General features: G+C 38.6%; 1 protein-coding gene and 1 long non-coding RNA gene across 4 annotated transcripts in view; one reads left to right on the plus strand and one right to left on the minus strand.

The window, feature by feature from the left end:
• NRP2 (neuropilin 2) overlaps positions 1-24,584 on the minus strand; it is a 354,082-nt gene that overhangs the window by 130,169 nt on the left and 199,329 nt on the right. The window lies entirely within an intron of this gene.
• The window catches only part of LOC117360626, a 30,984-nt gene that overhangs the window by 5,288 nt on the left and 1,112 nt on the right, over positions 1-24,584 (plus strand). The window contains exons 1-3 of one of the 2 annotated variants that reach the window (XR_004539469.1): positions 2,472-3,001; positions 21,753-21,876; positions 22,730-22,815. This is a non-coding gene — a long non-coding RNA (uncharacterized LOC117360626). Of the gene's footprint in view, positions 1-2,471; positions 3,002-21,752; positions 21,877-22,729; positions 22,816-24,584 lie in introns of those variants that run through there. The other variant, XR_004539468.1, reaches the window with a different exon arrangement.

The following is a 24,584-nucleotide window of genomic DNA, read 5'->3' on the forward strand; positions in this document are numbered from 1 at the left end:
CAGATTCCACACTAGGATTTCTGTCAGATAGCTGACCTCTTGCTGGCCATTCCAACCATCAATCCCCATTCAGTTGATAAATGAGTACCTGGCTTTAGCCACAGGGTGAAGACTGGGGAAGACAATGACAAAACCACTGTGATGATAGTCTGGCAAGAAACCGTCACAGAAATGGAGGATTTCATAAGTTGAACAAACAAAACAAAACTGCAGATCTGTACAAGACGTAGGCAAAATTTATTAGTGACAAAAATATATATATGCAAACCCTTTTACCAATCAAGGGACCCGACACGGTCCGTGTTTCGGACAAACCTTCGTCAGGGGTCCATGGTAAAAATAGAGGGAAAAACAAAAAAATCACAAAGATACTGTATAATGGTGACAAGACATAAGCGACGTCAAGGTCCGTCACTGTAAAAAGCCGTCAAAAGGGATTTCATAAGTTGTTCATGACTTAGTAATTTGTATAGAGGAGCCTACCTTTACTTTCTTTACTATTCTTCAAAATGTGGAGGCCTGCAAAATATGTTTCTGGGGAAAATAGAGTGGTGTTATATGCCATGAGGCCTGCAGGAATAAAATGGACTTTTTGGCAGATAATGGTTGTTAACAAATCTGGTGGCAAATGAAGATTGCAAGAGCAGTCTGGCCTGCCCAGTTTCTTTCCTGGTGCAATGCCCTGGACCAGTTGGACAAACTTCATACAGAGGGCCAAATGAATATCTGCACTACTCCTTGGGAGTTACAACATTACTTAATGTCAGAACCAGAAGTGTATAGATCTTCCCAGACTTTCTGTGATAAATAAATAAGCAAAAATGTAATGAAAAATGATACAAACAAGCTATTAGAATGGCTATTCTGAAAATATTTGTGACATATAGCATTTAGAATCACCAGAACTCTGGTTAATAACGTTTTCTGTGTATACTTTCCATGGTCTTGAGGGCCACATAAAATTTAATGGTGGGCCGCATTCAGCCTCTGGGCAGCAGATTGCCCAGCCCTGCTTGAACTCTGGCTGCCCCATAACTTCTTCAGAGCCAAAAATCCTCTGTGCTTATCCCAGGCTTTCATATTGTCACAAGCCTAGCACCAGTACCAGCCCTGTCCCAGTTAAAAACATCAAAACCACACTTGTAAAACCAACTAGAGCTGACCAGTGTGGTGCTGACACTAATACCCCAGAGTCATATTCTGAGCAGGAGAGCATTTCATTTTCTCAGAGGATGCCAGGAAACATATCTAGGTACACACCGAGGAAACAGAATTTGGTCCCTTTAAGTGCTTCCTTGGTTAAGTTGCTGGCTATGTAGGGGAAGAGCACTGAAGACCAGAGCTTGTTCCCATCTCCAGGCAGAGCTGGGTGGGGCCAGGAAGCACACAGGCAACTTAAAGCCTGGGAGCCTCAGTTGGAGGAGAGTTAGGCAAAGGAAAAAAAACATACTTGGTGAAGCTCTTGCTTTAGCGGAGCCTGAGGATTTGCTACTGAATAGAGAATGACACGGTGACAAAATTCATCACCGTTCCCGTCCCCACGAATAACCGCGGTAAACAATCTTCATGTCATTCTTTAAGGAGAGAGGGAAGAATCAGAGTATGAATGGCCACAACCACTGACCCTCAAGCTTTGCTTTGAAGAATGCTGGTGTAGAAGGACTGAGGCTGAAATAGACACTAAAAAATGAAATGGGATTATTTCCCGTGGCTATCCGCGGGGACGGGAACGGTGATGAATTTTGTCACCGTGTCATTCTCTACTACTGAATGCTGAGGAGCCTATGGAGATTCTGAATTCTCCTAGCCAAAGTCTGAGGAGTGCATGGAAGTGAGTTGATGATTTTCTGGTTTAAAAAGGAACTTTTTTGTGCTATTGTTTTTTTTTTTAAAGGCTTTTCTTGGATTTTGGTTTGAAAAGCTGTTTGCCTATGAGAGAGACTATGAACATTATAGAAGTCAGTGAAGCTAACTGACCGGGTGTGGCTCAGGGTCAGGCCAGTTTGTTGGAAAAAAGCTTTGTTTCCTCCTGCCTCAAAAGTGGGGTTTTTTTTTCCTCCCTTTGTGTGTTGGGGGCAGTGCACAACATGGCTGCTAAGGGAAAGGACAAGGGTTGAGCCAGTACAGGTTGAAAGCTGGCACTGAACTGTATTTTTTTGAAAGTTTGTTCTGGCAGTTATATTTTTCCTGTTTGATTAAAGCACCCAGGAGACTAGAGGGAACTGGGAAGAATTCACCAGCTCATCTCTGTTGAGGCAGCATTTTGTCTAGTGCTGAATAAAAAGATGAATTCGCTAATTCTCCCTCTTGCAGCTCTCATGAGCTGAAGATCAGCTGCTTGGTGATTTTTGGTGCAGCTGGGAAAAATGCCATAAAGAAATGTTTGGAACTTTGCAACTCTGCAGTTTTCTGCTTTGATTGGATTGATTTGAGGTTTGTTCTTGTTTTTCCTTCTGTGAAGAGGTGGATATTGAAACTGAATTTATGTTGTAGCCGCACTGCTATGAGAGGGAAACTTTAATGACTTGGAGTATGCAGCCTGGAGGCCTTGCTAGGCCAGGGTTCTGGGTCTATTATTGAAAAGCCATTCTGACCACATTTTTCTGTTGAAAAGTTTGGGGCATATTTTGATTCTTGGAGCCACAGTTTGGAATAAATAACTTTTTTCTCCCTGATACTTACCATTGCATACTGTGTGGTTTATACAAAACAATTTTGGGAAAATTCACCTAAGCAGGTTCTTCCTCCATCTTGGGGAAGCATGCCAGGCTTATAGAAAGAAAGTGGTGTGTGCTGGTCCCTGCTGCTGGCCAAGGGATGTCCAAGTTACAATATCTGACCTCACTGCTTTTCTCTCTGACACCTCCACTAGGAAGCCATCCAATACAAACTCCTTGGGCCAGAGGTATATATTCTCTGAGCTGGTCTGAATTCATCTTTTAAAGCATGAGAAAAAAATTCTAAGAGTTGATCGTCTTCAGACTTTCTGATATTTATGCAGGTAACATTTTTGCAAAACAGAGACAATAATACCTTGTTATAACAATGTGTAATAGTGGTAATTTCAAAACTCAGCACCTAAATGAAATGTCTAGCAAATCACCTGTTTTATGCCTATTTATAAAACAATATAGGTGCCTATGTATCTTTATGAAATATGCTCCTGCACTGAGCCCCAGTAGTACATTAATTACATCTGCTCTAAAGTAGAGAGCTGAACAGGGATGATGGGAATCCCGCGGGACCCATGGGGATCCCATGGGTTCCCCCTTAGGGTCATGGAGATCCCGTGGGGACATACCCTCGGGTTGCAGGGATCACGTGGGGACCCTCTCAGTGTCTCGGGGATCCCATGGGCATGGAGGCAGCTCGAGCCGAGGGGCTCGAATATCTTTGTGAACATCTCCTTTTCCTGCCCTCCATTTGCCTCTGCTATGCAGCGTTCCCAGAATGCCACCCATAGCTGACCCGGAAGTCTTCCCCTGATGTAAGAGCTAACGTCGGAGGGAAGGCTTTGTGTCAGCCACGTGCAGCATATAGGGCCTGCTGCCCTGCGAAGAAGTGCGGCTGGAAGGTACAATCTTGCGGGAGGGGTGCAGAAAAGAAGGGAGGGAGCGAGTGGGCAAGCATGCGTTTCAACAAGCAGGAAGAGCGTTGGGACATGGGAGGGGTGCTTAAATCTTCTTGACACTAATAGAATTGCCACCTTTGTTTTAGCGTAGCCATTTCCAAGTGATAGTCATTACTATTTGTGAAAATAAACCGTCCAATCAATATTCAACCTCTGTAGTCAGCATTTGTTTAAATGCCAGCTGCAGCATTCAAATTTTGTATGTCTATTCAGCATCCTATCTGCAGAAACAGTGACACTGAATAATATACGTTTGGCAGTGCCTAACTCTGCAGCTAGTGGTGATATTTAGCTTCTCTCTGTAAAGCTATGCAATTTAAGTTAGGACAGTTCTTTTGCTGGTATAGCTTTATCTGCATAGCTATGTGAAGAGTGTTACATATTACCCACTATCTGTAGAGCTAAGCAGAACACCCATGCTCCGCTATGCACTATCTAGATAATGCTGAGGCAGTCTGCAGGATCAGTCAGCGGCACTATCTGGCAATTGGGGCACTCATCCATATAGTGGCTGATGCTTTTGAATACTGGGATGCCTCCTTGAATTGATACATGTCAGATGCAGGTACCCTATGCCTACATATTATAGGACAATAACAGATGATATGAGGGAGAGATAAAGAGAACAGGAAAGTAGAAAGGAAAGCCTTCCAAGAGCCATCAACAAATTAAACTCAAATTATCTTCATAACCATCACTTATAGCCAAACTCTTCATCTAGCCTCCCTCTTTCCTCCCATTTCTGAACCCTTTAACAAAGGAAAGGCCAATTATAGATTCTCAGGGGAAAGGAAATGAAATAGAAAATCCAGTCCAGGTTATAAAAATAGGTTTTGCCTTCTTTCAGGAGACTCGTTATATTAATTAAAGATTATTATACTAAAAGAGAGAGGCAGAGAGTGATTACATCAGAGTCTGGTGGGAAATGTTCTCTGCTACTGCCCAGCCATTTTTAGTTATTAGCAATCATCCAACACTCCAAAAACAGTGAGGCAACACTACAAAGTACTGTCCTGTGACACAAGCATTGTGAGCATACATCAGCTACAAAATACCTTCTTTATACTGGTTAAAAATTTGGGCCTACAGTGCTGCGTATGCCTATCAGTGCTATAAAAATGTTAAACAGTAATAGTAGTCATTTAATAAATTCTGGGCTGCACCTCAAGTGTTATGGGACTTTCCTTGGGCTCCCAGACACTGTCCTTTCCCCACTAGATTAGACCCTGTCATTAATTCTGGATGTCTGGAATGCTGGAGTGACCTAATCCTTTACTCCGTTGGTCTAATTGATGCAGAACACCAAGAAGCTCGCAATTTATCTCCCTCAATATTCAGCTGATGGTGGTCAGCATTTCTTTAAGTGCTAGTTGGCACTGATCGAATTAAAAATGGATATCCACAACTTACCCCATCTGGTTACCAGCACGTACATAACACATGGGGGGGGGGGGAGGGGGGAGGCTAAGAAGTTAAGACAGGAGCAGGATGGTTATCCTAACATCTGCCAGTTTGTTCTGGGTTTCCATTTAGTAGTTACTAAGCCTTAGAATTCCCTGAGCTCTTAAGCAGATCTCGTCAACTGCTCTGCTTGGCAGTCAAGCAAGTCTTAAATACTTGTTTGATCATACTTTTTTGTGTTTTTGTGAAACAAATGGCCTTGTGAGATTCAAAGGAGGGGATTATTGGAACAATAAATCTGTGTAATAGGCATATTTTTGGCTCTCTCATGAAATTCTACATTTTAAGGGGTCTGTCTTTCCCTTTTTCATGTGCAATTTCATACAGGAGGATAATTTTGGTAACATTTCATCTAGTTTTTGTAGCATGTTCCTAAAATACACCAGTTCTGAAAAGGAAAGGGCACTCATAATTTCTGTATGAAAATTACTCCACTATTACTACTACTACTACTACTACTACTACTACTATTTATATAGTGCTACCAAATGCACACAGTGTTGTACATTAAAAACGCAAAAGACTGTCCCTGCTCGAAAGAGTTTACAATCTAATTATGACAGGACAAAGGGTGAATCAATATATGCTGCTCATAAAGGGGAACACAAAGGAATGAAGAGGTAGAGAGGGTAGGGGGCTACAGAGGGAATGAGAAACAGATATAGTGTATTACAAGTTGGAAGGGTTAGGACCTAAACGCAGCTTCATAAAAGTGGGATTTGAGCCTGAATTTGAATACTGCCAGAGATGGAGCCTGGTGTATGGATTCAGGCAGGTTGTTCCAGGCAGAAGGGGCAGAGTAAGGAGTTGGCAGTAGAGGAGAAAGTACAGGCAAGAGAGACTTATCTGAAGAACAGAGTTCAAGGGGCAAGTTACAGGGAGAGATAAGAGAGGAGAGATATTGAGGAGCCGCAGAATGAATACACTTGTAGGTAAGTAAGAAGAGTTTGAACTTTATGTGGAAGCGGACAGGGAGCCAATGAAGCGACTTGAGGAGAGGGGTAACATGAGCATAATGACACTGGTGGAATATGAGGTGCATAGCAGAATTCTGAACAGATTGAAGGGGGGAAAGATGGTTAAATGGAAGACCCGTGAGAATTACGTTGCAATAATCCAGGCGAGAGGTGCCGAGGGAGTGAATAATGGTCTCGGTAGTGGGCTCAGAAAGGAAACTCCAGATTTTAGCAACATTATATAGAAAGAAGCAACAAGATTTGAAAAGGACAGAGACAAGTCAAAGACAACTCCGAAGTTGCAAGCTGACAAGACAGGGAGGATAGAGTGTTATCCACCAAAATGGAGCACATAGGGAGAGGAGAGGCAGGTTTAGGAGGAAAGATAAGGAGTTCAGTCTTGACCATGTTTAACTTTAGATGGCAGCGATATATTCATGTAGCAATGTCAGACAGGCAGGCCGAGACTTGGCCTTGGATTGCCATAGAAATTACAGGCATAGAGTCAACAGCATAGAGATGGTATCGGAAGACATGGGAGGAGCTTAGAGTGCCAAGGGAAGAACTATAGATGGAGAAAAGAAGAGGTCCCAGGACAGAGCCCTGAGGTACACCGACCAAAAGCAGAATAGCAGCAGAGGAGGATCCTCCAGAACATACACTAAAAGTGCAATGGGAAAAGTAGGAAGAAAACCATGAGATAAGAGAGTCCTAAAATCCAAGTGAGGACAACGTATTGATCAGTAGCTGGTGATTAAACGCCACAGATAGATCAAGGACGATGAAGATGGTGTAATGGCCTTTGAATTTGGAGACTCTAGCAAGGGCAGTTTCCATAGAATGGAGAGGGCGAAAGCATGATTGAAGGGTTCAAAAATAGATGAATGAAAGTCAAGGCAACGGCAGTGAAAAGCACATTTAAGTAGCTTGGATAAGAAGAGGAGGAGGATGATGGGGCAATAATTGAAGGGGCAGGTAGGGATCCAGCAAGGGTTTTTTGAGGAGCAGCGTAACTATGGCATGTGTGAAAGGCATCAGGTACAATTGCAGTAGAGAGGAATAGGCTGAGGATATGGCAGATAGCAGGGACCACAGGAGAGATGGTGCTCAATAGATGGAAGGGGATGGGATTGGAGGAACACGTGGTGAGTTTGGAGGAGAAAAGAAAATGTGCAATTTCCTCCTCTGTGATTTCAGAGAAGGAAGAAAATGCGGCATTGGTCAGCGGAAGGTCGTTGGGGCGGACACTAGGAGGTAGAGTGAAAGTGATTTAGTTGAGAACTCAGTTAAGCTTGTTAACCTTGTTGTGGAAGTACTCAGCCATGGTCTGGGGAGAACCTCCACCAATACTATAAACACTTACAGCTGATATTTAGCATATACAAAATATTTTGAGAAAATTTGCATACATACTTTGAAAAATCCAAAATGTATCTGTATAGGTCTGACCCTCCTTCCCCCCAGCTCCATTTCAGTAATACTTTTGTTTATTATGAGTAAAATTATAAACAAAATGGGCTTGTTAATTCATGTACTCACATGTGTTCTAGTCAATTCTATAACAAACCATTTCTGCATATAAACCTGCTTTTCATGCACAAATGGCTTTTAAAATTCCTCATTTTTAACACTCTCCCTTGTGCTTAGAATTCTTAAGGAGATGGTATGTTGGACTACATAAGGAAGAACACTCTCATTGATTAAGTACACTCACTAATGAATCCATAGCCAAATGAACGTTGTGACATATGTAATATATGATAACACAGTACCAGTGAGGATGTGTTAAGGTGAATAAGACATAAAGTAAGGGATTTCTGTAACATCTTACTAGTTTATAATCTAAAGGGTTGATATTCAGTATGGCGTAATCAGACAGGAGAGGTTCTAGCCCCGTTAAACCGCACTGTTCCAGGTCAGGAGTTGCTGTATATCTGCTCTGACTAACACAGTACTCTCTGGCAAGTGCTTGCATGGTCTGGGAGTGGAGTCAGAGCATATCTGGAAGTTTTCTGGGCACCATTAATATTCAGTTCTGGTGCCCAGATAACTATCTGGGCAAGTAGGAATGGGCACTGAATGTCAGCGAAACCCATATTACTTCCAAAACTGGAACAACTTCCGAGTTTTGTTACTTTGAATTGTGGTATATTTCTGCCAATTGAATTCTCCTCTAAGATTTTGTGTATTATCTTGGACTCTTCATTATCATTTCAGGATCAGATAAATTCCTTGATGAAGAAAAGTTTCTTCAGTTTGCAAATGTTGAGGAAAGTTAGAGCTCTGTTTCATCAGCAGCACTTCTCGGTATTGGTACAGTCAATTATTTTGGCCCAGCTGGATTTTTGTAATTCAGTTTATTTAGGCCTGAGCAAATATAATTTGCAACGGTTTCAACTTAAACAGAATACTGCAGCCAAATTAATTTTCAGAAAAAGAAAATTTGATCATGTCTCCATTGTTTGAACGACTCCATTGGCTTCCGGTATTTTATAGGATACAATTTAAATATCCTATAACATGTATAACATTTAAACTTATATATGCTACCTTTCTGTCCTTTGCTTCACTGTCTATGAACGCTATGCGATGGTCTGATTCAAGAAATTTGCAGAAATTTAAACTTTCTTATCCTTCATTGAAAGGTATAAAGTCTATTGGCAAGTTGTGTCAATCTTTCTCGTTCTGGCTAACTGAGATTTGGAATAACATTCTTCTTTCTGTTAGAATGATCATCTCTTTTCAAGGTTTTCAGAAATCTATGAAAACATTATTATTTCAACGATACTTAAATTCTCATTCCAGAGTAGCAAAATGATATATCTGCATTATTTTTTTGTTTTCTTCTTATTTTTACCTAATTTCTGTTAATCGAGTCGAGCTCCTTTTAGGTGATGATTTGGTATACAAGACTAAGGGCTCCTTTTACTAAGCCGTGTTAGGGCTTTAATGTGTGGATTAGTGCGCGCAACATTGCTGTGTGCACTAGACCTTAACGCCAGCATTGAGCTGGCGTTAGTTCTAGAAGCATAGCGCGCGGTAATTTCCTGCATGCACTAAAAATGCTAGCGCACCTTAGTAAAAGGAGCCCTAAGTTTTAGCTTAGTTTTCATTTAATTAACAATGTTTGAGAGAGAGTGTGTTTTTGGACCACTAAGGTCATGGCCCAACTGACTTTTTACCTTATGCAACATCAATAACTAGCGAGCATTATGGGTGAGGCACAATTTGGTTAGTTAGACCCTCTTAATTAAAATGTTCTATTGCCCCTGGACAGAACTACTCTTGTTTTATAAAGACCTTGGTTTTGGTTTGTGTTTGTGTTTGTGCTACTCCCTCTTCTTGTCTATCCTCTGAAGAAAGGTAACTGTATCTGTTGTTGCAAAGACTTCTCGCCAGGTCCATCCACCGTTCAGGTTTCTTTCCACTGATGATAATCTTTCAGTGCTCCTGAGATGACCTCACCATGATGAGCTATACTACTAGAGTGGCAGTTGGACTTTTGTGGTTTACAAGAGATGAAATCATAAAGCAGTTTAATCAGTGCAGCCTACTATGCTGGATACCAGAAAAAAAAAATAATCTGACCAATTTTTGGAAGACATGGAGGGGGAGGATGGAATAAATGGAGTCAGTAAAACTGGCTGTTGATGATTAAACAGTGGTAAACAGGAGTGGGACTGGAGAAGGATGTCAATAATTTGTTTGTTACTGTGCTCTTTGAGCCTTGAGTAGCATCATGGGCATAGTTTGGCTTGATTTACTTGCTTCATTCCAACAGTTGCTTTTATTAAACAACATGCTTTCTTTATGGCAAAACCTCTACTGTGAAGTATCCTGAGTTGTGACTTGAGACCATCTTTTTACTTTTCATGGGGAAAAATCATTTTTCAAGTTCTATTTTGTATGTTTTTTTATCTGATATTTATGTTGTATTATTTCTGCCTAGAAAATGTGATAGGTGGAATATAAATGTTTTAAAGCCATAAATAAACAAATACATATTATTATAAAGTGTGACAGCATTTGGGGGAGAGGGGAATCAGGCTGCTCAAGAGACTTCCCCCACTTTCCTTCTAAATGCAAGGCATGCTGCTACTCCTCCTCCCCCCCCCACACCTCCTCAACCTTGGGTTTAAAAAAAGTAGTTTCCTATAAGTATGCTATAAACTTAGTATAATAGTTCTGCAAAAGGAGTATATGTTTGTGCAACCCCAAAAAAACATGGAAGAAGGAGTTGGAATCTTCCTGACACTTCAAGCAAACAGGCAAATCAAATCTTCACATCAAAAATAATCGGGATTGAGATACGTACACTTGGACAAACGCTCCATATTGGCATTTTGTAATTCAGTATTTCCCACCCAAGTTGATATGATATGTAGCAATTACATTGAATCTAGAGTATCGTCAACCCATTGAAGTAAATCAACATTGCAGCGAGAGACCACATCTGACAAATTCCTTTGAGGTCTGCTTACCAACAATTTTTTATGTAAAAGGGAAACCAAAAGAGGGTCTCCTCAGATAACTCCTGGAATTTATTATCCACATGAATCATCAATGAAGAAGGAAGGGAATGGGAGAACTGATGATATGCTAAAGATGACTTACAAGAATTTATTTTAAGAAATTCTCTTTATTCTTGGTTTAACCTACTTTTAGGTGATGTAAATTTACATTTAGAACTGTAAAATGAATAATAATAATAATCAGTTTATATACCACAAGGCTGTAAAGTTCTATGCGGTTTACAATAGTTAAAAAAAAATAAACAATAAAAGAAGTTGAATAGAACTAAAAAAGTTAAAAGCCAATAATTAGAGATACTAAAATGATCAAAATAGTGCATATTAAAATTTTTACAAATTAGCTGCCTAAATACTCTGATAAGAATGTTTTGTAATTTTATTCTTTCTTAAATGCTTTACGTTTTTGTTGTTTACCATCTCATCCTACACATGTTAAGGGTCATCAATTGGATGTGTTATCATATACTCAAATTTTAAGATCTAAACAGGGAGCTTGGCCACGAATGAAGATGACAGCATAATCTCACTGCTCTCCCCTGCCTCACACAACTGAACATTCTGAGGGATTATAAACCATCCTTTTTCTCTATTTTTTTTCAAGCACGGATATACTAAGCCTTAGGTATGGCATCAGGAAAGCAAAATAAGAAAGATGCTGCAGGGGGAGAGGCTAAAAGGCTGAAAGCTGATCCCTCTACACCATCAAAGATTCCTATGCCTAAGGACTCCACTGAACTTTTGTCAGGTTATAGCAGATCTCCAGATAATAAAAGAACTACTTAAGGAGACTACATCGAGGCTAAATGGGTTTCAAATTGAGGTTTCTAATTTATCCCATCAAATGACAGTGAGCAATGCTCGGGTTGAACAGTTAGAACAAAGGGTTGTGGCAGTGGAGGAGACTGTTTCCCAGAGCCATTTGGATCATAAAACTGTTGCCCAGCTGTCTGCTGATCTGGAGGAGATGGAAAACAGAAGTAGAAGGGAAAATGTCAGGATTTTGAGAATTCCTAAAGGTTTAGAAGGGAAAAATCCCATTGCTTTTCTTACTATTTTTATCCCAGAACTTTTATCCCTGCAGTTTTTGGAACTGTTTGAAATTAAGAGAGCACATAGGGTGCCTTCTCATATTCAGAAGAATCAGAGGGGACCTAGACATATACTGATTAAAGTATTACGTTTCTAACATGTCATGAAGATGTTTGAGGCTGCCAAAAAAATAAAAGCAGTGAAATGGCAGGATAAGCAACTACATTTTCTTCCGGATTTTACCAGGCAGACTGCCTCTGTCAGGAAACAGTTTTGGAATCTGAGAGTGCAGCTCCGAGATCTGGGAGCAAAATATGGTTTATTTTACCCTGCTGTTATGCGGGTTACTTTTTTTTATTTTAAATCTTTATTCATTTTTAAACTTATAATAAGCGTGATAACATATCCATACAAATAACCATAAATATATCACTTAATAATCAACAATGATACATATAATATTCTCTTATCTCCCACCTCCCCACCCTTATCTATCATATAATCAATACTTATACAACATGTAACAATAAAAATACCCTCCCTCCCACCCCATAATTGAACTTGTAAATTTAAGGGAAACAAGATTTTTCTAATCACTACAATACTTTGTTAATGGCTCCCAAATATCTTGAAATTTCCTGAAACAACCCTGTTGTATTGCAATAAGTCTCTCCATTTTATAAATATGACATAAGGAGTTCCACCAAAAATTATAATTTAATATATTCCAATTTTTCCAATTATATGTAATTTGTTGAATGGCAACCCCAGTCATTATAAGTAATAATTTGTTATTATTTGTAGATATCTGACTTTTTGCTCTCATTGCCATAACAAACAGCACAGTATCATATGATACTTTTAATAATGAAACCATCAATTATCGAGATCCTGCAAAACTTGTGGAATTTATAAATCAACAAAAACATTGTATGGATGTTTAATGCTGAGTAACAGTTGGCAGGGCAGTTAGCCTCTCATTCCATTTATGCTTTTAAGTTTTGTTTTTACTTCCTCGCTATTTTCAAAGATGGTGCTTTAATGAGATATTGGTATGCTTTCATAATTTTTATTGATTTTACTTCTGTCATGTTTTATTTCTTTATTTTTGAAGTCATTTTATATTTTTTCTGAACATTGGAGAGACTACCAATGGGAGAGAGCCTTTCATAAGGGCAGGACTCCTTTTCCAGTGCTCTGATTCGAGAACCTACTTTAATAGGCTCATATCTGAGATGTGATTTTGTTTGGTGTCTGTTATTGCTGCAGTTCCCTTGATATTTACAATTACAGTGGACTGGGGACAATGAAGAACCATAACGTGAGAGGTAAAATTGTACTTTATTCATCATTTCAGAGGGCATTTGAATGTTTGGGAAGACGCGCTGAAGAGTGAGCAGGAGGAGTTGTGCATGGTAAATAGGCCCAAGCCATATGAGACAAAGCACATAGAATTATCATTGGTGCTGGTGGTAGAGGAGAGAGACCTGTGATAATTTAATCCTTTTTATTTAATGATGCTTTTATTAATTAATGATCTAATTATCTGTTGCTTTCTTGCCCCGTCCTTAAGTGTTTTTTACCCTTTTTGTCTCTTCCTTCTTAGACTAAGAAAATTGTAACTTTGCCCTTTCTTTCCTAGTGTATCTAGTTAGTCATGAACCTCTTAAAGTTTTAATAATGTTTGTTATATATATTATTGTTTTTAAAATGTGTTAAAATTTGTTTTAGGACTGTTAGTTCACCCATTAGACGTTTTAAACTGTACATCGCTTAGAAAACTCTGTTTATAGGTGATTTATCAAATAAAATTGAACTTGAACTTGAAATTGAGCTGCTGCCTGGAGCCTATGGTGTGTTTGGGACAAGGATTACGAGGTCTGAATGAGTGCTCTTCCTGCACTTGCTGCCAGGCCTGCCTCCAACCCGATGGTTAACTGGATGAGTATGCGGGAATCTTTTGTGACATACATAGTATTAATTTAAAGGAGATGGGAAGTTATGGATCTGCTCACAATATTCTACCCTCAGTATCAGGAACTGATCTATCTGCACTTTTTGATAATGCTGGAGGCACTGTGAAGCATTTAGTTGTTTTCAAAAAGATCACATAATGGTTCTTCTACAGCTGTCAGCAATTGAAGTCTCTACCTCAATCGATTTGCATAATTACAACTTCGAAGATAACTATCATCTGAGGGTGACTTTCTCCAAATTAATTATTTGAAATAGCACAGATTGAGGGTTTAAAGCATTGTTTAGTGTATGTGTCACCAACTGTCTGTTTGGGGAGAAGTTTATTTTTTTATTTTTTTTCTTTCCCTCTCTCTTTTCTTTTCTCTCGTGCTGTTATAATCCTTCAGTTAATGGAAAATAAATGGATAAATGCATTAATGAGAGAAAGACAGAAAGGATACATTTGTTTGTTTTTTCAATTGCTGGTTAAAGGCAGCCATTAGTTTGTTGTTGTTTAAACAAAGGGCTCCTTTTGCTAGGCTGCAGTGGCATTTTTAGCGCACGCAGAATTTTAGTGCACGCTGAACCCACGCTACGCAGCTGGAACTAATGCCAGTGCCGGTTTGCTCTCCTCCTTCTCGCGACACACCTGGAATCTTGGATGGCACATAGTTTGTGATACACTGACGTAGAGCTAAGGGCTCCTTTTACCAAGGTGCATTAGGGTCTTAATGCGTGGAATAGAGCGCGCTAAATTGCCATGCATGCTAGACCTTAACACCAGCATTGAGCTGGCGTTATTCTAGAAGCGTACTACACAGTGTAGCTTGCGGTAATTTTGTGCGTGTGCTAAAAATGCTAGCGCACCTTAGTAAAAGGAGCCCTAAATGAAGAAAAGCAATGTTTGATTATAAATTTATAAATCATTATAAATATAAATTAATTGAAACAAGAAGGATTTATTATTCTAACTTAATATGTTTAGATGTTTCAAATACAAGTAGATTGTTTAATATTGTTAATTCACTTGTGAATACAGCTAATGTTGTTAATAAGTCAACAGAGAAAGCTCCGTCAGCTAATTAATTTGCCACTTATTTTCAAACAAAATACAGTTAATTAAAACTCAATATTTAAAGAGCCCAGATGATTTTAGCTCTTTTAGAATGAGGGGTGAAGGTTATATTCCTGGTGAATCAAATCTGGTTGAAGTTTAATAAAGTAGGATGGAATGAGTTTCTAAAGGTATATAATAGATATGTTAAGGTTTCATGAACAGCAGGATTATTATCCAATATATCTTCTATGAGAAGCTTCTATTATATTTAAAACTTTAATTTTTAAATGAATTAAAGAGAGATTATAAACTGGATCCTTTTCTAATGATTTGAAAGAGATTATTTTAATGTCAATATTAAAGGATTCGAAGGGAATGTACAAGGCGGTGCTGAAAAGTTCTTGACCCAACCAACTTCCTAAATCTGATGTTATTTTGCCACTGAAGCTGAAAAGAGTTTAGTTTATTTTGTTAGAGTCTGCAAATTGGCACTTTGCAAAGCTAAAATAACACTCTTTTCAGTTACAGTGGCAAAATAACATCAGATATAGGAAGTTGGTTGGATCAAGAACTTTTCAGCACCCCGTCATACGATCAAGTTTTTAATTATAGACCAGTAGCGTTTATTCCATTTTTGATAAAGATCATAGAGGGATTGGTGAATAAACAACTTATCTCATATCTGGATAGATTTGATATTCTTTACTCCTCTCGGTCAAGATTTAGTGTAAGTCATAGCAGTGAGACAGTTGTTTGGACTATGTTTGATAAAATAAAATCATATGTTGCAGAAGGTAAGAGTATTAGTTATGCAGTTTGACCTATCAAGTGCGTTGATTTGCTATATAATAACATATTAATGCACTTAATTTGTTATTTATACTATTGTGTGCACTTGTCCAAAGATTTACGTTGGGCAAACGACTCGTCCTTTAAAGACGAGACTCACTGAGCATAAAAGCTGTCTACATACCAATAACTTGCAAGCCCAGATTGTGGCCCACTGTTTAGAATACAGAAGTAAATTCGAAGAACTGCGATGCTTTGCTATTGATTATATACCAACCACCACACATGATAGGAAACAGTTTTTACTGCATCGGGAAACTTTTTGGATTTATACACTGAACAGTGAAGAACCGACAGGTCTTAATTCAAAAATGGAATGGAACTTTTTTTCTGAAATTAATCTAGAGGGGCACAACTGTTAGCTCTTCTGTTGACAGCTTTGATCAGTTCCAACAAATGAAGTTCGAGTTTCAGCATTGATAAGCCATGCAGAATAGAAGCGTGATAAGTTCTCTGTCAGTTTTTATGTCACACACCCGGGGCTTACTTAGGAGCTCAATATGCCGCAGCCATTTTTGTACAGAAGAGGTGCCTGTTACTACATAAGTTTTTGGAATGTTGCATTTATATAAGTACATAGAAGAGAAATCACTATGGGCTCCTTTTACAAAGGTGCATTAGGGCCTTAACGCGTGGAATAGCGTGCCCTAAATTGCCATGCACGCTAGCTAGCCTCTACCGCCTCCTCTTGAGCAGGCGGTAGTTTTTTGGGTAGTGCGTGCCATAGCGCACGCTAATCCAGTGCGTGCGCTAAAAATGCTAGCACACCTTTGTAAAAGGAGCCCTATGTTTACAGGCATTGATGTAGTTAGAGACTTAAGCACCCTGATGTAGCCATCGCGGCAAAACACCAATTGACGTTAGTGCCATATAGCTCCATGTTATCAGATAAGTAGTTGATTTTTTGCAGTATTTGAATAAATTCTGTACACGATTGAAGTCTTTTTAACCACATCTCTTGCATTGCACAGGGCTCTTTAAATTGAGTTCGTGTCATAGTAAATGGGAGGTTTTTATGCCGATCACGTGTTCTTGATCCCATATATGCTCTGCCCGATCTCTGGAGGGTAGTGGTTGGGCTCTGAGGCTCTTTCCTCCCACTTTGACACAGAGCCTTGTTCTTATTCAGGATTATGTGGTACATTAGTTTATTCTAATCATAACAAAGTTTTGCACACCTTTGATTTCTGAATCTATGAGTAGATCACTAGGTCGTACATATATTGCTCTTTAGCAGGGTTTTCTAATAGATAGTTGGAATATGGCTTGCGGAGTTCCTCAAGGTTCTCTGTTGCCACCTGCACTTTTCAATATATTTGTACATTTACTAGGTTTTACGTTGGAAAAAGCTAATTTCTGAACATTTATATATGCAGATGATGACATCATGGTTTTGGTTCCTACTCTTATTATTGTAGAAGAAATAATGAGTGATATTGCCAACTGTATGAGTTTAATAGAACAATGGATGCAAGAATTTCAATTGAACAAAATTTATAATAGTGGATTCATCTAATATATCAATATAAATCATTGTCTATAGATAATACTGATTTTATTGTTTCATCAGTTATTTGGATTTTGGTGTCTATATAGACAGAAATTTATCTCTGGAACCTCATATTAATTTACCCACCTTTTATGAAGCCTTGTTAGACTTTTTTATCACCACCCGTGACAGTAAAAGCTACTACTACTACTTATCACTTATATAGCGCTGAAAGGCGTATGCAGCGCTGTACATTTTGACATTTATAGATGGTCCCTGCTTGTACGAGCTTACAATCTAACTTGGACAGACAGACATGACATATAGGGTTGGAGATGCAGATCCCAAAGTGAGAGGAGTTAGGAGATGGGCTTTTAACTGGGCCTCGCGCACTGCCAGAGATGGAGCCCGCCGTAGGAATTCGGACAGTTTGTTCCAAACATACGGCACAGCAAGGCAGAAAGGATGGAGTCTGGAGTTGGCAATTGACGAGAAGGGCACAGATAGAAGGGACTTACCAACTGAGTGAAGCTCACGTGAGATGCGTGGGGGGGGGATTATAGGAGGAGATAAGTGAAGAGAGAGTGAGGGGCAGCTTAGTAAAAGAGTCCCATTGATTGTTGTTGCATTTGTGACTGCACTGTTTGGTATCTATCTACTGACTACATGGCGATCTCCTGCTGGTATTGTATTGCCAAGGATGGGAAGGGGTGGGGGTAGGGGGTAAATTTTAAAACTTTATTGTTCAACAGACTTGTTGTACCTGGCAATGCTCCTTTTTTCTTTTGTTTGCTGTTATTTGTACTGTTATGCCTACTTTTAATAAATATGTTTTTTTTTAAAAAGGAGTCCCATTGATAACAATGCCCCTAAACAGATAAAGGTACAGGTGGGAGTAGTTAATACCGCCATGGCTGACAATAAAAAGGCCTAACATGGCTTCATAAAAGGGGACCTTAGTGATTGAAAAGTTTGATTCATTTTGGAAATAGAGAATGAGAACATTTTTTGGAGAACATTACATTACATTTGTGATTTCTATTCCGCCTGTGCCTTGCGGTTCTAAGCGGATTACAGTTAAAAGAGATCAGAACATTACCGAGAGAATTACATTACAACGATTTAAGTAAATTACATGTAGTGGTATAGAAATACAAGTATAAGATATCTGGATTTATTGATAGAATAACTTGACAGGGTTCAAGTAGTTACAAGGTTCAGTGGGGAAAACAATATAGGCAACTGAAGAAAGATACCTAACTTTGAAGGAATCAGTTAAGTGGATACCTAAGGGAGATGCTTATTTAGGAGAAGGTTAAATGGATACCTAAGGGAGATGCTTATTTAGGAGTTTGGATATTTTTCGTAAATGAGGTTCAAGGGGATGACTAGTGTGTTATTTGCTGGGGAGAGTGCATGTGCGATTGGGGAGGGGAATATTAAGTAAGGACGTGTTTTATGAAAAGAAATGTTTTGATTTCTTTCCGAAACACTTTGATGTCTGTTGTTTTGATCATCAGTTTGGTGATGGTGGGGTCAATTTTCGCTGCCTGAGTTGCTAGAAGGCTGTCGTAAAGTTTCTTACGTCGGGTACCATTATGAGGGGGGAAGGTGAAAAGATTCTGAGTTCTTCTTGATCTGGGTAATCGGTAGTGGCAAAGACGGTTGTTCAGGTAATTGGGGGCCATACCATGGGTTACTTTGAAAAGTAAGCAGTAGAGTTTGAATTGAGTTCTTGCTTTTATCGGAAGCCAGTGAGAGTCTACATAGGCGGGTGTGACGTGGTCGAATTTGCTGAGCGAGTAGATGAGTCTGATAGCTGTGTTCTGAACGGTCTGTAGTTGTTTTATCATAGTATTTGTGCAAGGTAGGTAGCGGCTGTTGCAGTAATCTAAGGAGCTGAGTATGAGGGATTGTACAATGATCTTGAAGTGTTCTTTGGAAAATAATTTTCTTATTTTTCTTAGGTTTCGCATGGTGAAGAATGCTTTTTTTATGGTTTTGTGTATTTGTGTTTGCATTGTGCAGCCTCTGTCTAGGTGTGTTCCCAGAATTTTGAGAGTATTCTGTATTGGATATTTGATTGTGTTTACATCTAGTTCTGTTAGGGATGGTTTTTGTTCCTTCTCTAGTAGTAGGAATTTGGTTTTCTCCGCATTCAGTTTTAACTTGTGGTTTGTCATCCATTTTTCTACAGTTTCCAATGTTGTTTTCAGGCGTCCGTTGGAGGTGGGGTCTTGGATGTCGAAGGGGAGGAGGATGGTTATATCATCCGCGTAGCTGAAGGATGTAATGTTTAGGGCGTCTAGGGCCGTGCCTAGGTTATGCTATGAAGAGGTTGAAAAGTATGGGCGATAGAGGGGATCCTTGTGGAACTCCGCAGGGGTTTGACCATGAGTCGGATAGAAGATCATTTGACTTGACTCTGTATGATCTTGTTTTGAGGAATCCTTGGAACCAGTTGAGAACATTACCTGATATTCCTATGGCATCTAGTATCTGGAGTAGTATGGAATGGTCAACTAAGTCGAATGCTGCTGAAAGATCATTTTCGATTATGAGTGCAATCGCTATTCTTGTCTTTGATAGATTATCGAAACATTATCTACTTAGACTGTTCAAAATTGTTATTATAGACTGCAAACTTTATAAAACACAGCAATTCGATTGATTTTCAGTCTAAAAAAGGGCGATAGCATCTCACTCTATTTGTTAAAGTTGTACTGGCTTCCTGTGGCAGCCAGAATGTGGTTTTAAGTTTTATTGTCTGTTATTCAAAATTTATTATGGAAATGCACTAACTTATATGATCTCTTTAATATGTTTTCCTGTGGTTGGAAAGTACTATTTAAGAACAAAATCTCCATTTCAGTTTCCAGAGTTGAAAGGAAAAAAAAATACTAAACTATATTCTGCAACTTTTGCATACCAAGCTGCTAAATCTTTCCCAGTTCGTATTGACTAATTATAAAAGTTTTAGAATGACATTTTAATTTAGGCTTTTTATTTTTTTGATTGAAATGCTGGAATATGTCTCTGTTTTTAATATTTGTAAACCGCAATGAGCTTTGCAAAGGCATCTGCAGTATATAAACAATGACTATAATGCAATGTAATGATAAGCAAATATCTGCCAGATCAGTGCTGGGACTCAAGAGTGAAAGAAGGTATAGCAGTATATTTCTGTGACTCGATGGCCACGGATTTGGGCTTGGAGGATGAAATGTACAGCGTCAGCATCTGAGACAAACTTGGTTTTTCCTGTTACATAGATCTTTTTGGACTTCTGTTAGGTTAAATAAGTTAGATAGTTCCAAATCTAATAGATGCTGGCACTATCATTTCGACATAGGGACACTGGACCATCTGTTGTTCTATTGTCCTTTGATACTCAACTTCTGGAAATCAATATGGGGGAAGATTAATGCAATACTTGAGTCATCATTTCTGTTAACATATGAGATAGTCATATGTGGTACGTTGTTACATATTAAACCCCCCATAGATCGCTATGAAGGTCGTCTCCTCATAATTATGACTGGAGTAGCAAAGCAGATGATAACAAAAATTGGAAAAATTTTGATCGTCCTAACTTCTCTTTATGGTGGGCAAATTTATCCTCCACATATAGGAATGAGAAGATAAATGCAGATATATTGGGGCAGAGTAATATATTTAAATTGGTTTGAGGCCCATTGGCATTTTATATTACATCAGGATAGTTTTAATTTGGTTATTTCAATGCACATCCGGGGTGGGTGGGAAGATGGGTAAAAATGGCTGTTATTTATAATGATTATTTATTGGAAGGGAGGGTGGGATAAATTGAATGTGCATAAATATTTGTAAGTTGTATGTGCTTTTACGCTTTATTGTCTGTTATTAACCTATAAATTGCACTGTAAAAGTTTTTTTGAAACTTAATAAAAAATGATTAAACTAGAAAGAAGGTTTTCCATTTTCGTCTAGTGATAAAAAATGTTTAAGCAATTGCAGACCAAGGTCTTTCCATTGAACCACTCGTGGATTATCCAGACCTGGCAGAAATTCTACATTCCCATGAACCGACAGTAGACATCATAGTTTAGCCACATCCTTCCTTCTGGTTGAGTTTTTCTGAATACATCTAGTAGTGGACTCTGAACCTAATTACATCACAATAGAGACAACCCAGAGACTATATGGAAATGTAAGGGTGAGCCTGGACAACATCATGGACACCACTCCAAAATCCTGTATTTAACATTCTGAGTGGTATAGAATGGGTGTAAGTGAATCGATTTTGTATTCTATCAAAAAAATTACAGAGACTAGAGGGCACTCAGTGAAGTTACATGGAAATACTTTTAAAACTAAAAGAACAGTTAAGCTCTGAAACTCGTTGCCAGAGGATGTGATAACAGCGGTTAACATAGCCAGACTTAAAAAAGGAGGAAAAGTCCATAGTCTGCTATTGAGAAAGACATGGGGGAAGCCACTGCTAGCCCTATTACTACTATTTGGATTTCTGCCAGGTACTTGTGACCTGGATTGGCCACTGTGGAAATAGGATACTGGGCTAGATGGACCATTGGTTTGACCCAGTATGACTATTCTTATGTTCTTATGTTTGTTATCAGCACTGCAAAGAGCTTTCTTTCATGGAGAGAATTACAGAAAGAAAGACAATCACAGTCTTGGTGCTTTCTAAGTACTTAGGCTTGGGTTGTATCAATGGCACAACTTCGGGTAGAATACCAGAGAAGGACAGAAACTGTGGAATATAATGTTCTTGAATTGTTCTTTATTGTAGATTAAAATCGAATCAAATCAGATGCATCCACTATGAAGGGAGGCTGACCCAATTGGTAGCAACGGACCCGATGTTTTGGCACTTACGAATCATCCTCGGGGGTTCTGGGGATGTAAAATACAGTGTAAGTGTTTCTATGAAAAACTGAATGAATTTTTGGGTTCTACCCTGGTGAATGATAAGGCTGCAGAAGCTTAGACATGGTAGTGGAGTGAGCTGTTTAATTTAGGTGACTTGAACATAGTGGAGCATATAGCTAAGTGGGACAGAAAAATATGAACAGTGTTTTTTGTGTGAAAAATGATGTATCTGGTGCATTCGAAAAATTGTGTGAAACTAAGAGTGTAGGTAGTGCTACCAATTGATGATGGGTGATGAGGTGTGAGCAGGGATGGTAACGTGCCAGATAATATGATATTGTATTTAGAGGGGAGAAAAAGCAATTTTAGATTGTACGTACCAGGTCAGTAAGCAAACAAGTGAATGATAGGGTGGATGTGAATACAAATCAAATATCTCCTGGTGAGGGAAAGCATATAATAGAAAACCTATATTACATTTTAGGAATGAATTAAAATAAAATATGACAAACCACATATATCAGTGGTGTTAAAAATAGAAAATTCCAGATAAACTAAAATGAAGAATGAATACTTAAAATGAAAATGAACTAAGACCATAGCCAAAAAGAGTAGATACCAGAGAGACAGGGTCATAATAAAATGATAAAAACATAGAAACTTGAAAACAAGTTTTATAAAATGAAAAGCTATTGGAACTTATGGACAAAACTGTGGAGGACCTCTACTGTGCAAAAATAATGTGGCCATATAACAATGTGGAAAAATGGCCCACGGAACATTACCTTACAAAATGTAATAACAGACAATATGAAAAGACAATCTAAAAAAACTACTTTTAAAAGTTTTTTGAAAAGTTATAAAGAGTTTTAAAAAGGGGACTTGTTTCTTACCCAGGTTTGAAAATTTGTGCAACAAAACTTTGAACCAATCTGAATTGTAAACCGGATGTGTCTAAGGCCTGAACATTTTGTAATACCGAGGTGAGCGAAAAACACTACAATTAAACAATAAACAAGCCGGACAAAACAAACCAGCTAATAGTGAAAGAACCTGGTAAGTTTTGACCGGCCCGAGAGATATCACATTTGTCATATTAATGCACTGATGATACTTGCCTATTTATTGTGGGCTGAAGAGCTTTACACTGCTGAGAAAGGAGCAGCTAATGTCTGGTGTGACTGAGGTAAACCATTCAGATTTTGACATTGCTAAAAACTGATTAATTGACTAAAAACTGAGGATTGCTGAATTGAAGGTGAAATGATACTGCCTAGAGAACGGGACTGAAAGATAAATGTTAAAAGTATGGAGTTTTGGTTTCCCTGAACTTATGAGGGAACAAGCCCAGGTTATGTGAAGAATCATGTTATTGAACCAGACTGCTGAGCTGAACTGAGAAGGATTTTCTGCTCTGGTCTGTGAAGAAACAGACTCAGGTCCTGTAAATAAATAAATAAAAGTGTTTCATTGTACCTTCCAAGAGTCTCTAGAACATGTAGAATGTGTGTGATTACGCAGAGGATTATTAGAAACCCTAGCCAGGAGCACTGTATATGCTGGTAACGTGACCATAAATAAAGTTGTACCTAAAAAAGTCCAATAAACAATCTTGGAACTCTGAATCTTTAATAATGCTCAAAAGATTCTGTAGAAAAATTAAAAGTCTATGGAGACACTTTAAAACTTAAGATTCCTATAATGAGTGTTGTGCTCAATTTAAAATCTTCAAAAAGCTATTGAAGAGCCAAAAAAGAAGTACTATGCACGCTTGATTAACGAGTTAGATAATTCATCTAAAACCTTGTTTTCAATTTTTCATAAATTGACTAAAGTGGGTCAACTTACTACAATTAATGAATATTTGCTACCAACTTCTACGGAGTTAGCTGACTTTTTTCAATCCAAAGTTAGCAAAATTAGAGAAACATTTGATTTAAAGTCAGATAACTTCTTGAAATGTGGCTCTTAACAGGAGCTGACTACAAATAATATGACTTTGGGACAAATTAAACCAGTCTTCACTCACCTCTGTAAGAAATTCACTATAGAAACACTCAAAAAAATCATGCATCCTGGACATATGTCAAAGTCTATCTCAGCCAAAGGCATTTCTTGGTTAGCTTCTTCCATAAATTTGGCACTAAATGCAGGGCACTATCCTAAGGATATTTCAGAGATTGCTCATACTCTGCAGTTCTAGATCTTACAAAAGTTGACAATTGTAGCTGGTATTCCTTGGTTTGCTAAGCTATTGGAGCTTGATGTTTATGAACTATCTAAGTATGCAATAAATTATGATGTCCTGAATCCTAGCCAGCATGGCTTTCATGCTCTCCAAAGTATGGAAACACTATTGTTAACTTTGGTTGCAGAGATCAGAACCTCCCTTAGCAAAAGACAGCATATAGTTCTTTTATAATCCCTCGTACTGAGTCTACTTGACTACTGTAACATCGTCTATTTAGCAATTTCCCAAAAGAACGTGCAGCGTTTACAATTGATGCAAAATGCAGCAGTCAAATTGATCTTTGGGCTGAGGAAGTTTGACCACGTGACACCCTACCACCGGCAGCTGCATTGGCTGCCAATGGAGGCGCGCGTAAAGTTTAAATTTGCCTGCTTCTGCTTCAAAGCACTACACGGACTTGCCCCTAAATATATAACTGACCTTTTCGTCTTCTCAGCCAACAGACACATGAGAAGCTCACATTCCAACTTCGTTTCCCCCCCAGTGAGAGGTTGTAAACTG

This window comes from Geotrypetes seraphini, chromosome 5, assembly GCF_902459505.1.
Source record: "Geotrypetes seraphini chromosome 5, aGeoSer1.1, whole genome shotgun sequence".
Lineage (NCBI taxonomy): Eukaryota > Metazoa > Chordata > Amphibia > Gymnophiona > Dermophiidae > Geotrypetes > Geotrypetes seraphini.